Genomic DNA, 12179 nt, shown 5'->3' with positions numbered 1-12179 from the left:
ATTTAAGGCTCTAGTGGAAAACTAGACAAAGAAGATAAAGGTGCTGAGGACAGATAATAATGGAGAGTTTTGCAGTAAGGAATTTGAAGAATTCTGTAAGAAGTTTGGTATAGCATGGTAGAAGACTACTCCATACACACCTTAGAAAAATGGAGTTGCAGAAAGAATGAACAAGACATTGATGGAAAGTTCAAGAAGCATGCTCAGTGGTGCCTGGTTAGGACAAGAATTCTAGGCAGAGGCGATGGAGACTGCATGTTACCTAGTCAACAGATCACCTTCATCAGCATTGGAAGATAAGACTCCACAAGAGGTATGGACTAGTAAGAAACCTTCGCTTCCACATTTGAGGGTATTTGGATGTGATGCATATGTACATGTTCCAAAGGAGAAAAGAACCAAGTTGGATAGTAAATCTAAAAAGTGCATCTTTATTGGGAATAAGGATGGTTTAAAGGGTTATAAGCTTTGGAACCTAGTAACAAGAAAGGTTGTGTACAGCCAAGATGTGTTGTTCAGAGAGGTGAAAGATGTTATTAAACATGAAGTCCAACCAAAGGACCCTGAGAAGATAGAGTTTGAGCTAAAGGAGGAAGAATCAGACTACAGCAAAGGAGGAATCAGAAGATGAAGAGCCACAAACTCTGGGTGTGAGAAGATCAGTTCGAGAAAGAAGGCAGCCAAAAAGGTATAGTCCATCTACTTACTGTTCAAATTTTGCTTTATCTATTACTGATGATGATCCCAAAACTGTGAAGGAAGCAGTAGATTCAAAGGATGGAAAACTTTGGAAAGAGGCCATGGATGATGAAATGGCATCTTTGCACAAAAATGAGGGTTGGGATTGGTAAGAACCAGTATTGCAGCAATAATGTTGCAACTCCTGGGCTTCCTACTTCACTTTTATCAACTCGGTAGTTCGTAACAAACTGGGAAGCGGCGATGTTGTATACACAAGTACTAGTTCTTACTGCAGGCTGTCACTTAGTCAGCTGGTGCAAGATCACTAGGAGCTCAAGCCAACTTCTATGGATTCCAGAAGAAGTGGATTCCAGAAGAAGCTCTATATGTGATGAAAGAAATGAAAGTTTACTCTACAGAGGCTACTCTACTTACAGAAAGGAAAAGAAGACTAAAATGTAAAGTAAACCTAGCAAACCCTACTTAACTAACTATTCCTACTTTTGTAGAAAGAGAGATGAAAAACCATGAAATGAATGCCATTACTTAATATCGGAAGTAAACAACATCTACTCAAGCTATTTCTAGAAGGGAATGAGAAAAAACATCTTTTTGGATTTTTATGTATTTTTATGTGAAGTTGGCATGCATATAATTATTTCTTTGTGAATGTGGCAGTGATTTGGTGGTGATGGAGGGTGACTTTGGGATTTGCAGAGGTGTAGGAGGATGTGGATGGGTCCTAGGATGGCTCAGGTGGCCTCCTGGAGGCTTTTCCAGCAATCAGACTTCAAAAAGAAGCCTACAGGAAAATCTACAGGAGGCTGCAGGGGATCTACAGGAGGTCTATAGGAGGTCTATGGGAAGATGCCAAGAGCATTTTTGGAGGTTTTGAAGGTAGGAAAGTGGTTGGAAATGGTATCTGAAGGCTAGGATGATGTGTTAATGTGTCTAAGGTCCATCAATAATGATTAGGAGAGAGAAAGATGGTCAGATTTGTTCAAGGAAAGAGAGGAAAGTCTATGGAAATGTGCAGAACTAAGGAAGATTTGAGATCAACGATGGGCGAACTGTGGGTTATAGATCAAACAGGGATTGTGATGGCTAGTAGGCTAACTTGCTGTGAGAAGAGATTTGTTGCAAAAGGACCTGAAAATCAAACAAGGAGATTAAGCAAGCGAGGAAACTAAGTACATCAAAAAACTGAATTTTGCATCAAGCCAATCTAGATCATGAGCTATGCAAAGAAATGTTGAAGAATGTTGTAATGAGAGAAAGCATGGAAGGAAACTTATTGCAATATAGAAATGAGCATGGTGAAAGAGATCTAAAGCAAAGCATTAACCTTCTAACAAACTACAACACTAGAGTTCCTATGGAAAAGGCAATTCTGTGTTTTTTGTGGCAGCAAGAGGGTCTTGGCCTCAGTTCGTGGTCCCAAAGGGAGGAAAGGAGGCCAAGGCTATGTTGATGGCCTTTTTGTATCTTCTTTTATCACTGTTCAACCTGCTATAGAAAACTCAAATGGAAACAACCTTCTAAATCACCAAAAACAACCTATTCTTAACCAAGAAAGAATTTTATCTAACAACAACTAATCCATAAACTGAAACAAAGCATATAAATAAAAACAAGAGGATCTTGGCTGCTTGGATTGGGCCCTAACTGAAGAGCTTCAGCCCTTTGAACTCAATGCTAGCTCGAAAAGGACTTCATCTTTATTATCAAAATAATAATAGGATTACATGAAACTGTCAACAAAAGTAAGCTCAAAGTTGAGCAGCAAAGCTGCAACAAAATTCGAAAATTTGAATAAATTTCTAATGAGGCCCTATGCCTCTCTACTTATACAACCGAAGCTCCCAACAGCTTCCTTAAAATCAGGGAGGCTTTCTCCCAAAACTTAAGATAAACAAAAGTTATCCTCCACTTGCTCGGCTGCCTCTTTAGTGCATTGATGTGGCTATTTGTGCTCCGAGATGCATGATGGAGAATTCGAAGTGGAGAGTCATAAATGAGGGGGATACGCTCTTGTAAATCCTCTCCCTTGTCTACTTCGAATTATTGCTACCAATTGTCCATTAAATATTTGACTTTATCTCCAAAATTGACCAAAAATCTGCATTAAACACATATTAGACTCCATGGAATAATGACCAACCCAACTCACTCTATTAGCATAAATATAATAAAAAAACATGCAATAATCTAATGAGAATGGTTTAGATTAAACTATGTTAGGAGGCAAAATGAGCCCATATAATTACCCATTTATGGGACTCATCATCACCCCCCTATTGAAGGTGTTGCTCATCCTCTGAGCAACTCAATCCAACTCCTCATCTTTGATGGCCCTGATGGCCTCCCTGACATCCCATGCATCTGATATGAGGTCCTCTTCTTTGTCATAGAATCCTACCTTTCTGTCCACCTCTTCCCACTGTTGTTGTTCTTCTTCCTCTTTTCTACCTTCTAGCAGGCCTAGCAATAGTGGGGGAATCAATTTGAGGCCAATCCAATTGATCTTCAAGTTCTGCATAGAGCGCTTGTATAGTGGCACTCTCCTTAATGCTTCTTTCATCCTTGTTGGGGAGTGATACTCCCTGATCTGCAGACTGTGTGGTAGGGTGTTCCACCTCCTCATACAAGCATGAATATAGTCTTCCCCAAGTAACCTTTCCATGTCCTCAAAATGTGCAATGGCCTGAGCCTGATCATTCATATACTTAGGGGTAATTTGGATATTATTTGCAAGAAGTTGGTGTGTGCTGATGAGAGCCATGGGGTCTGATGGCTCAACTCTGATCATCAAGGGCTCATTCTGCTCCCTTATCATCAACTTCATTATCTCTTCTGCCCTTAATTCCTCATGATTCATCCATGATGCCATGGCCATTAGTTGTAGGTCCCCTAGCTTAGCATTGGGGTCCCACACATTCATATCGGTGAGGGCCATGTTATGAAAATAGAACTCTACTATTTTTTCCTTGTCTTCCATTGAACTTTGGTCACATAGGTCCATAAACTGTCTATAATCTTGGAAAGGCATTGTGCCTCTCTGTGCCAAAGTATTGATCTGAAACTACAGCCACTAGTCCTTGAGGTATAATCCATATGATTTTGCTAGTGTTCTGCATTGCAATGCCTCCATAGACCAACTGGCCATGCATGCTAGTTGTGTCTCCCTCTCTTGCAGTTGTCCTCTAAGTAATGCATTTTCTGTTTCCAAGTGTGTTCTTGTGATTGCCTCTCTATGTCTTACAGCACTTAACTCCCTACCCATTTCTCTAAGCTTGTTCTCCATGTGGCCAATATCCTCTACTCCCTTGGATTTGGCAATTTGCATCCACCTATGGCTCCTTATTCTCTCTTTCTCCAACTCAAAGAAAAGTGGGATTGCAAATTTCTGAGGAATGATTTTTCCCCCCTCAAGAAGATTGTAGTAAGAGCCCAAACTAGGCTGGGGATCAGGTTCTTGAGTCTCTGTTGCTTCCTCCTTCCCCTATGACTATCCTTCTAGCCTTTTTTCAAGTTTTTCAGTCTCTTGTAGTCTCGACAGGGTCTCCTATAGAACAATATGTGCCTCCTGTAGAACTGTTTTTGAGTCCTGTAGTTGCACTCTTTCCTTCTAGGTGGAAGATCTGGGAGATCCTCATTCATATGTGATAGTGATTTTAGAGGGAGATTCTTCCCCTTTGACAATGGGTGAATCTTCAATTACCATAGGCACTTTAGAAGAAGGTTGGGGCTTCCCTTGTTTGATCCTTATGCTCTTCCGAGCCCTGAAATACATTGATGTCTGCCTCTTCCTCTTTTGTTTTGATTTAATTGGGGTGCTGAGGGCAGTGAGGATAGCTATTGCCTCTCTCTATAGGGTCTCAGGAGATACTTCTGTATTTTTCTCTATCTCTACTAGTTTTGTTCCCTTTTGTTCTGTTTTGGTTTCTTCCTCCTCTGGTTTAGTTTCCTCCTTCTCTGTTTTGGTGTCTTCCTCCTCTGGTTTAGTTTCCTCCTTCTCTATTTTGGTGTCTTCCTCCTCTGTTTGTTCCTCAGTTTCCTCCCCTTCGCCCCCTTGCTGCTCTTCTCCCTCACTATCAGAAGGACTGAGATCATATGTGAGGGCCTTTACATTATCTTTTGTTGTCATGTTTCAGAAGATTTCCCATGCTATGGGGATGGTGAAGGTATGGAGGGATTCTTCCACTAACAGTTTAATTAACCCATGGTGAGCCAACTGATCTAGACCTCCTGTCTTCAACTTAATGCTTGAGTCTATGAGGGACTACAGGAGAAAATAGGGGATGCTGAGTTTCTGGGGTGTTGGAGTGTCCATGCCATATCTCAGCTCATGGAAGTCTGAAATGGTAGCCATAAACTATGATATAACTCCCTTCATAGGAAATATATTTGATAATCTGGTAACTAACCTCATCCCAAGGGTAAGGTATGCTTGTCCTTCTAATGCCATTTTTGTCTTTTTACAAGATGTTCATTGTTTTTGAAGAAGGTTTTCTTGGCAGATTGTCCAATTGGCTTTTCATCGTTGCTCCAAGGTAATCCAAGAGGAAGGGTGTTAACCCTGCTGATGAATTTTGAGGTGATTTCCATGGAGAGACCTCGCAAAGTAACAGTGGCATGGGTCCTCAAGTGAGGGACTAAGGAAAGGGAAAACTCTTGAGCCACTTATTCATCAAACCCTCGGAATTTTTCAAAAAATGGCATCCAATTTTCTCTGGTGAAAATGGCTACTACTTCAGGATGTTCATGGAGCCTAGTTGAATTTATGGGTTCCTTCCTCATGAATCCCCCTGTCATTGTACTTATACCCTTTTTAACACCCAAGGTAGAGATGGAGACAAGAATTTTGAAGAAACGGGAAAACAAAGGAAAAACTATGTTTTAAAATAACAGGGATAAAATTCTTATGTAATTTCTCTCCTTCTATGGACACAATTTCTCCTTGAAATTATATCATTCCTTGAACATATTGATAATAAAGGTGGGTATGCATAGAACCTACCTCCTCAAGCCAGAAATCAAGTAAAAACCTGTGTTTTCTCCTTAAAAACTGCTTACTGCCCCTCCTGTAGAATTGGTTGTAGGTGCTTCTGTAGAACCTATTACTACTCTTGTAGAATGTCGATAGCAGGAGGATGGATGAAAGTGGTGGAGAATGATGGTTTGAAGGCTATGGTGGTGATAGAGATCTTGCTGCGGCTAAGTGGATGAAGATGGAATGAAAGAAAAGGTGGTGAAGGAGTTTCGAGGAGGAATACTTATTCCTTCTTTTAGATATTTCCGGTGATGGGGTGAGCTGGCAAAAATGTACGTTGCCATATTTGGACTGTTGGTCCCCACTGCCTTGTCATCATGGCTCTTTCCCGTAATCACTTCCCATCATTGCACAAAAGTTTGCATACCCTCCACTACCTGCCCTTTAGATTTTTTGTGAGTTGACTAGGCACACGTGTGGTGGCATCTCCAGATGAGTGCAGTCAACTGGATGAGGGTGGCCACTTAACTGGCCACCTTTTCTCATTCAACCCTAACCATCTCATTCACTTATGCATACTTTTCAATTACATAGATGCAACAGAGGAGAGGGTTAGTCACTTACCTAGGAGTCGAATATACATGTTGTGAGGCATTTTGGTTCCTTTTGCTGTTGCATGCTTGTATTTCAGTTGCTACATGCCTGTATCTTCCTTGCTGCATGCTCTCTGCTTCCTGATGTGTGGCTTGTTTTCTTTGTGCAGGTATCCTCTGGCTAGATCTAGCTTCAGATGTCCCCTTCAATCCCATGGTTTTACTTCTTTTGCTATTGTGGCTTGATTTTAAGGGGATCAACTGCTACAGGAATTCCTATAGGAGCTCCTGTAGCTGCTTCTCCATTTAAAAATTTTAGCTGATTTTGTGCTGGGAGCTGTGAGGATGACACTAGAGATGGTGATGGAGATGGAGAGGTACTTGTTAAGCTGCAGGTAATATTTGGAGGTGTTGCTCCGTTTATTTTTGTTTTTTTCTAAAAAACTAGATTATGTGTCTTTCGACAGGAAGGGAAAAAAATGATGATGATGAGGTGGTGCAGGCGTGGGATGGATGGCAAGGAGGTTGGATAGCTAGAGGAGGGTCTACATGCTCTTCATGAAATCTTTCAGCCCCTCAAACTTATTTTTAAGACAATTTCTGTCTCTCTGTGATTTCTACAAGAGCCTCCTGTAGAACACACAGGGCCTCTTGTAGGATACACAGTTCCTGGAAAAAACACAGTGGGGTGGAAGAAAAGGTTAGACATGATGGAAAAGAATGTGGAGGAGATGAAATAGGCTCTGTGGCATCTTCCCTTGCTCCCTGTGGTCCACCTGTAACCTTCAATGCACATTAAAAATCAATTCTCTTCTCCTTATTTTCTCTGTTTTTTTTTTGAAAGACAACTAGGGCGCCTCAAAGAGGTTTTCACCCTATTTGCCTACCCTGGACGCCTCCAAGGGAGGTTTTCACCCAGGGATCTTATTCTCTTTCTTTTTTATTTTCTATTTTTTATTTTTGTTGTCATCACTGGGCCGCCTCAAAAGAGGTTTTCAACCCAATGATGGCACTCAAGCGCCTCATGGAGGTTTTCACTTGAATCCTTATTATTTTTCTTTTTTTTGCTTCTTCAGTGAGTGGGTGAGGTGGAGGCTAAGATCTGCTCCACTACCATCACTATCTTATTTAGATCTTCAATGAACTCTCGCTTGGAGAGGGGATTCTTGTAAATCTTCAACCTATGTCCATTAGCAAGCATGGGGATGGCTTCCTCATCAATGGTTCTGATCAGAACTGAACCATTGTCATTGCATTTTTCCACAGTGTAGGGTCCCAGCCATCTTGTCCTTAGCTTTCCTTTGAAGTCTTTAAACTTTGAGTCATAGAGTAGTGCCCAATCTCCCTCTTGGAATTGCTTCTCCTTGATATTTTTGTCATGCCATATCTTCCTCTGAAGCTAAACTACCTCTATGTGGAGAAGGGCCTACAATCTTTATTCATCCAATCCATTGAGCTGGAGTAGTCTTTCCCTCTGTGCATGGCTAAGGTCTAGGTCCAACTGAGCTGCCATTCTTAGTGTATTGTATTCAAATTCTATTAATAGCAAAGCCTTCTTCCCATAGACCAGTTCATAGGGTGTGAACCCTGTGGTGGTCTTCCATGTTGTGTTGTAGGCCTAGGTGGCCTCAACTAGTCTATCCGTGTTGGGTCCCTATAATACTAGTGATTACCCCATTACTATTGTAGTTATACCCCCTATTTATATTGTTGTGCCTCTATTACCCCCATATTGTTATTTCTATGCCCCCTAGAATCCCTCTATTGTTATTTTTGTGGCTTTGTATTATTATTGTTAGGTCGGCTGGATTATATTGTGACTCCTTAGACTCCTATATATAGAAAGGAGGTTTTGTCATTTGTATCATCCAAGAACTGTTCATTTATGTAATGTAAAGGAGGTTGCCCCCTCGAAGAGGCTGAATTCTAAGGCGTTGTTCTATCTTTTCTATCTTTTCTTGAGCTGGTTTCATAACATTTGGTATCAGAGCTTTGGGATTCTAGGGTTTCGCTGCTCCAAACAGGTCATCGTGGCATTTTCGCTATAACTTTTTTTCTGTGACGTTTCAGAAGTCGAAAAAAACACCCATTTGAGAATAAATCGCGCTGAACCTTGGGTCCAAATTTCAGATCTTTTCGCGCGATATTTGCGGAGATATGATCTGAGGAAGTTGGTCTTTTTGCAGACTCCTGAATTACATTCAAAACAGGTGACCTGGAGTAAATCGTCATAACTTTCTCTCTGGGGATTGGATTGAAATTTCGTAAGAAGGTATAGAAAGAGGACGGACTTTGGTTTCTTGTATGTGTGTTTCAGATTCAAAGGTTGAAACAGTGACTCGTGGCACGTCGTACAAGTTCGCTCTACTGAACCAGTCTAAAATCAAGTCACTGTGGGAGATTTCACATAACTCTTCCTTGGAGAATCCAATTTGACTCAGACCTGTGGCATTGGAAAGAGGAAACAGAGGGATACTAAAGGTATGAATTTCATAACTGGATGATCCGAAATTACAGAGATACATCAGATTCAATATCAGGCTTCTATAAAGTGAAAAAAGGTGTGTAGTTTTTTTTTTTTTTTTTGTGTAAGCTTGGTTTAACGGAATTCAAAGGGCATAGTAAAGCATTATTATCGGTAACTGATGCCCCGAGGAAAGAAAATGCAAACACCTAGTAAGGAACCTGAAAGCTCTAGCATGACTCATGAAGAAGAGGAAGAAATGCTACATGATATATCAAAATTACAAGAACAAGTGCAACAAATGTCACGCTCACAAAAGCTAACAGAAGCTAAGATAAGTGGCGTGGAATCTAAGATAAAGGGAATGGAAGCTAAGATGGATGATTCGAAGACAGATTTGAAGAGAGACATGGCAGATTTGAAGATAGATTTGAAGACAGACATGGAAGAATTGAAGAAGTTGCTACAAGAAAGGGTCACTAATGGTGAAAAGGTAGTAAAGGAAACTCATGATGAGAACAAAAGAAATGTTAATCATGATTCCATAGACGCTAATGTTGGATCGAAGAATCACCATATTCCAAAAATCGATATGAGGAAGTTTGATGGCAAGGATCCCGCCACATGGATATTACAGATGGAGCAATTCTTCGATCTCAATAATGTGCAAAACGCACAAAAGGTACGTATGGAAACTTTATATTTGGAACCAAATCAGTTTGTATGGTATCAATGGCTTTGCTCTCGTAAACAATTTATCACTTGGGCAATTTTTATGGAAGAATTGATAGCACATTATGAAGATACAAAAAGAAACACTTTTTTTAGCCAATTGATAAGTCTCAAACAAAAGGGTTCAGTAATGGAGCACATTGAGGAGTTCCAAAAATTGAACATAAGGGTAAAAGATATTCCAGAGGAGCATAGGATTGATGTGTTCATAGGGTCTTTAAAGGATAATATCCAACATGATGTTCGCCTTTGGGAACCTGATTCATTAGAGAAGGCATTCAGGTTAGCAAGAAAAATGGAAAGAAAAATTATGGCAACCAGGAAGCATACCACTCACAACTATAAAGACGGAAGTGTTGTTGCCACTAGTCTTCCACAACCTATAAGGTTGACACCACAACAATTGGAAGAAAAAAGAGCAAAAGGGCTTTGTTACAGTTGTGATAGCAAATACACTAAAGGTCATAAGTGTGCTGAGAAGAAATTATTCTACATAGATTGTGAAGAGGAAGAAGAAAAGGAGCAAGAAAGGTCAAAAGAAGAAGATATACTCGAGGAACAAAGCCTAGATGAAGAACAAATAAATCCGACCATATCTTGTAATGCATTGGCGGGAATTACCACTCCTCAAACCATCAAGATAGAAGGACAAATCAAGAAGAAAAAGGTAATAGTGTTGATTGATTCAGGAAGCACCCACAATTTTATTCATTGTAGGGTAGCAAAAGAATTGAATTGCTTCTTATATCCAGCACCAGAGTGTCAAGTGATGATTGCAAATGGAGGAACAATAAATTGCTCTGGAAAGTGCCATAATATCAAGCTATCCATGGGAGAATATGTATTGACTAGCCCAATGCTTTCCATTCCAATGGGAGGTGCGGATGTTGTACTAGGAGTCCAATGGCTACAATCCTTGGGTACAATAGCTTTTAATTTTCAAGAACTTTTCATCAAATTTTCTACGGAAGGAAAGGAAGTTGAATTAAGGGGTATTGCAGGGAAACCAGGAAAGATAATCAGCTCTCATGGTATGACAAAGCTTCTAAAAAAGGAGCAAAGAGGTGTAATTGCACAATTATGCTCGCTAGATGTTTCCACATTGGAATCATCTATTTCTCCAGATCTCCAAAAAGTCCTGGACAATCATTCCCAGGTATTTGAGACTCCCAAGGGTCTCCCACCTATGCGTGATCATGATCATGCTATTCATCTGATTCCAGGAAGTGTTCCTCCAAACATCAGGTCGTACAGATATCCCTATGTCCAAAAAAGTGAAATTGAACGTATGGTTGCAGAAATGCTAGAGGCTGGTATAATTCAACCGAGTCAAAGTTCTTTCTCAGCTCCAGTAGTATTGGTGCACAAGAAGGATGGATCATGGCGCATGTGTCCGGATTATAGGGAGCTCAACAAGCTCACTATTAAAGATAAGTTCCCCATTCCTGTTATTGATGAATTACTGGATGAATTGCATGGATCAATTTACTTCACCAAGTTGGATCTTCGTTCGGGATATCATCAAATCAGAATGAAGATTGAAGACATTCTGAAAACGGCATTTAGAACTCATGAGGGTCATTATGAATTTTTGGTCATGCCTTTTGGCCTTACCAATGCACCTTCAACATTTCAAGGTTTGATGAATTCAATTTTCAAACCATTCCTTAGAAAATTTGTGTTAGTATTTTTTGATGATATACTAATCTACAGCAAGTCTTGGAAGGATCATGTTGAACATGTTGACAGGGTGCTACAACTATTGGAGGAGAAACAATTATATGCAAAAAGATCCAAATGTTTCTTTGGAGTCCAGGAGGTGGAATATTTGGGTCATATTGTATCTCATGAAGGAGTTAAGGTAGACCCTAGCAAAATTAAAGCCATTAAGGAATGGAAAATCCCCACATCCATAAAGCATCTGCGAGGATTTCTTGGGTTGACAGGGTATTATCGCAAGTTTGTTAAGAATTATGGGAGAATAGCAGCACCTCTAACAACATTATTGAAGAAAGATTCATTTTCATGGACTCCGGAAGCAACAAAGGCCTTTGAACATCTTAAAGAGGCAATGTGCCAAGCACCGGTCTTAGCTACACCGGACTTCACAAAAACCTTTATTGTGGAATGTGATGCTTCAGGAAATGGAATTGGTGCTGTTCTAATGCAAGATGAAAGACCCATTGCTTTTGAAAGTCGTCCAATCAAGGGAAAGTTTTTAAGCAAAGCTATTTATGAGAAGGAAATGTTTGCAATACTCCATGCACTTAAGAAATGGCGACCCTACCTAATGGGAAGACACTTCAAGGTAAAAACGGATCATGATAGCCTTAAATACTTTTTAGAACAAAGATTATCCTCTGAAGAGCAACAAAAGTGGGTCACAAAGATGTTGGGTTATGACTTTGAAATCATCTACCAAAAAGGGAAGCAAAATGTGGTGGCAGATGCACTCTCAAGAAAGGATGAGGATGTGGAAGCATTGTTGTGTGCCATTTCTATTATCCAACCAGATTGGATAAACGAAGCAAGGGAGGAATGGAAGAATGACGAAGAAGTGTGGGCACTTATTCGAAAGCTACAACAAGATTCCAGTACTTCTGATACATTTAGCTGGCAAAATGATTCGTTATGGTACAAAGATCACTTATACCTCTGCAAGGATTCCCAGCTAAAAAAAAATATTCTTATGGAATTGCACACTTCTCCCTTAGGA

This window comes from Pinus tabuliformis, chromosome 1_2 (genome assembly GCF_031772625.1).
Source record: "Pinus tabuliformis cultivar Carrire ecotype Pingquan chromosome 1_2, CPIR1, whole genome shotgun sequence".
Taxonomy (NCBI): domain Eukaryota; kingdom Viridiplantae; phylum Streptophyta; class Pinopsida; order Pinales; family Pinaceae; genus Pinus; species Pinus tabuliformis.
This window is presented reverse-complemented; position numbering follows the sequence as displayed.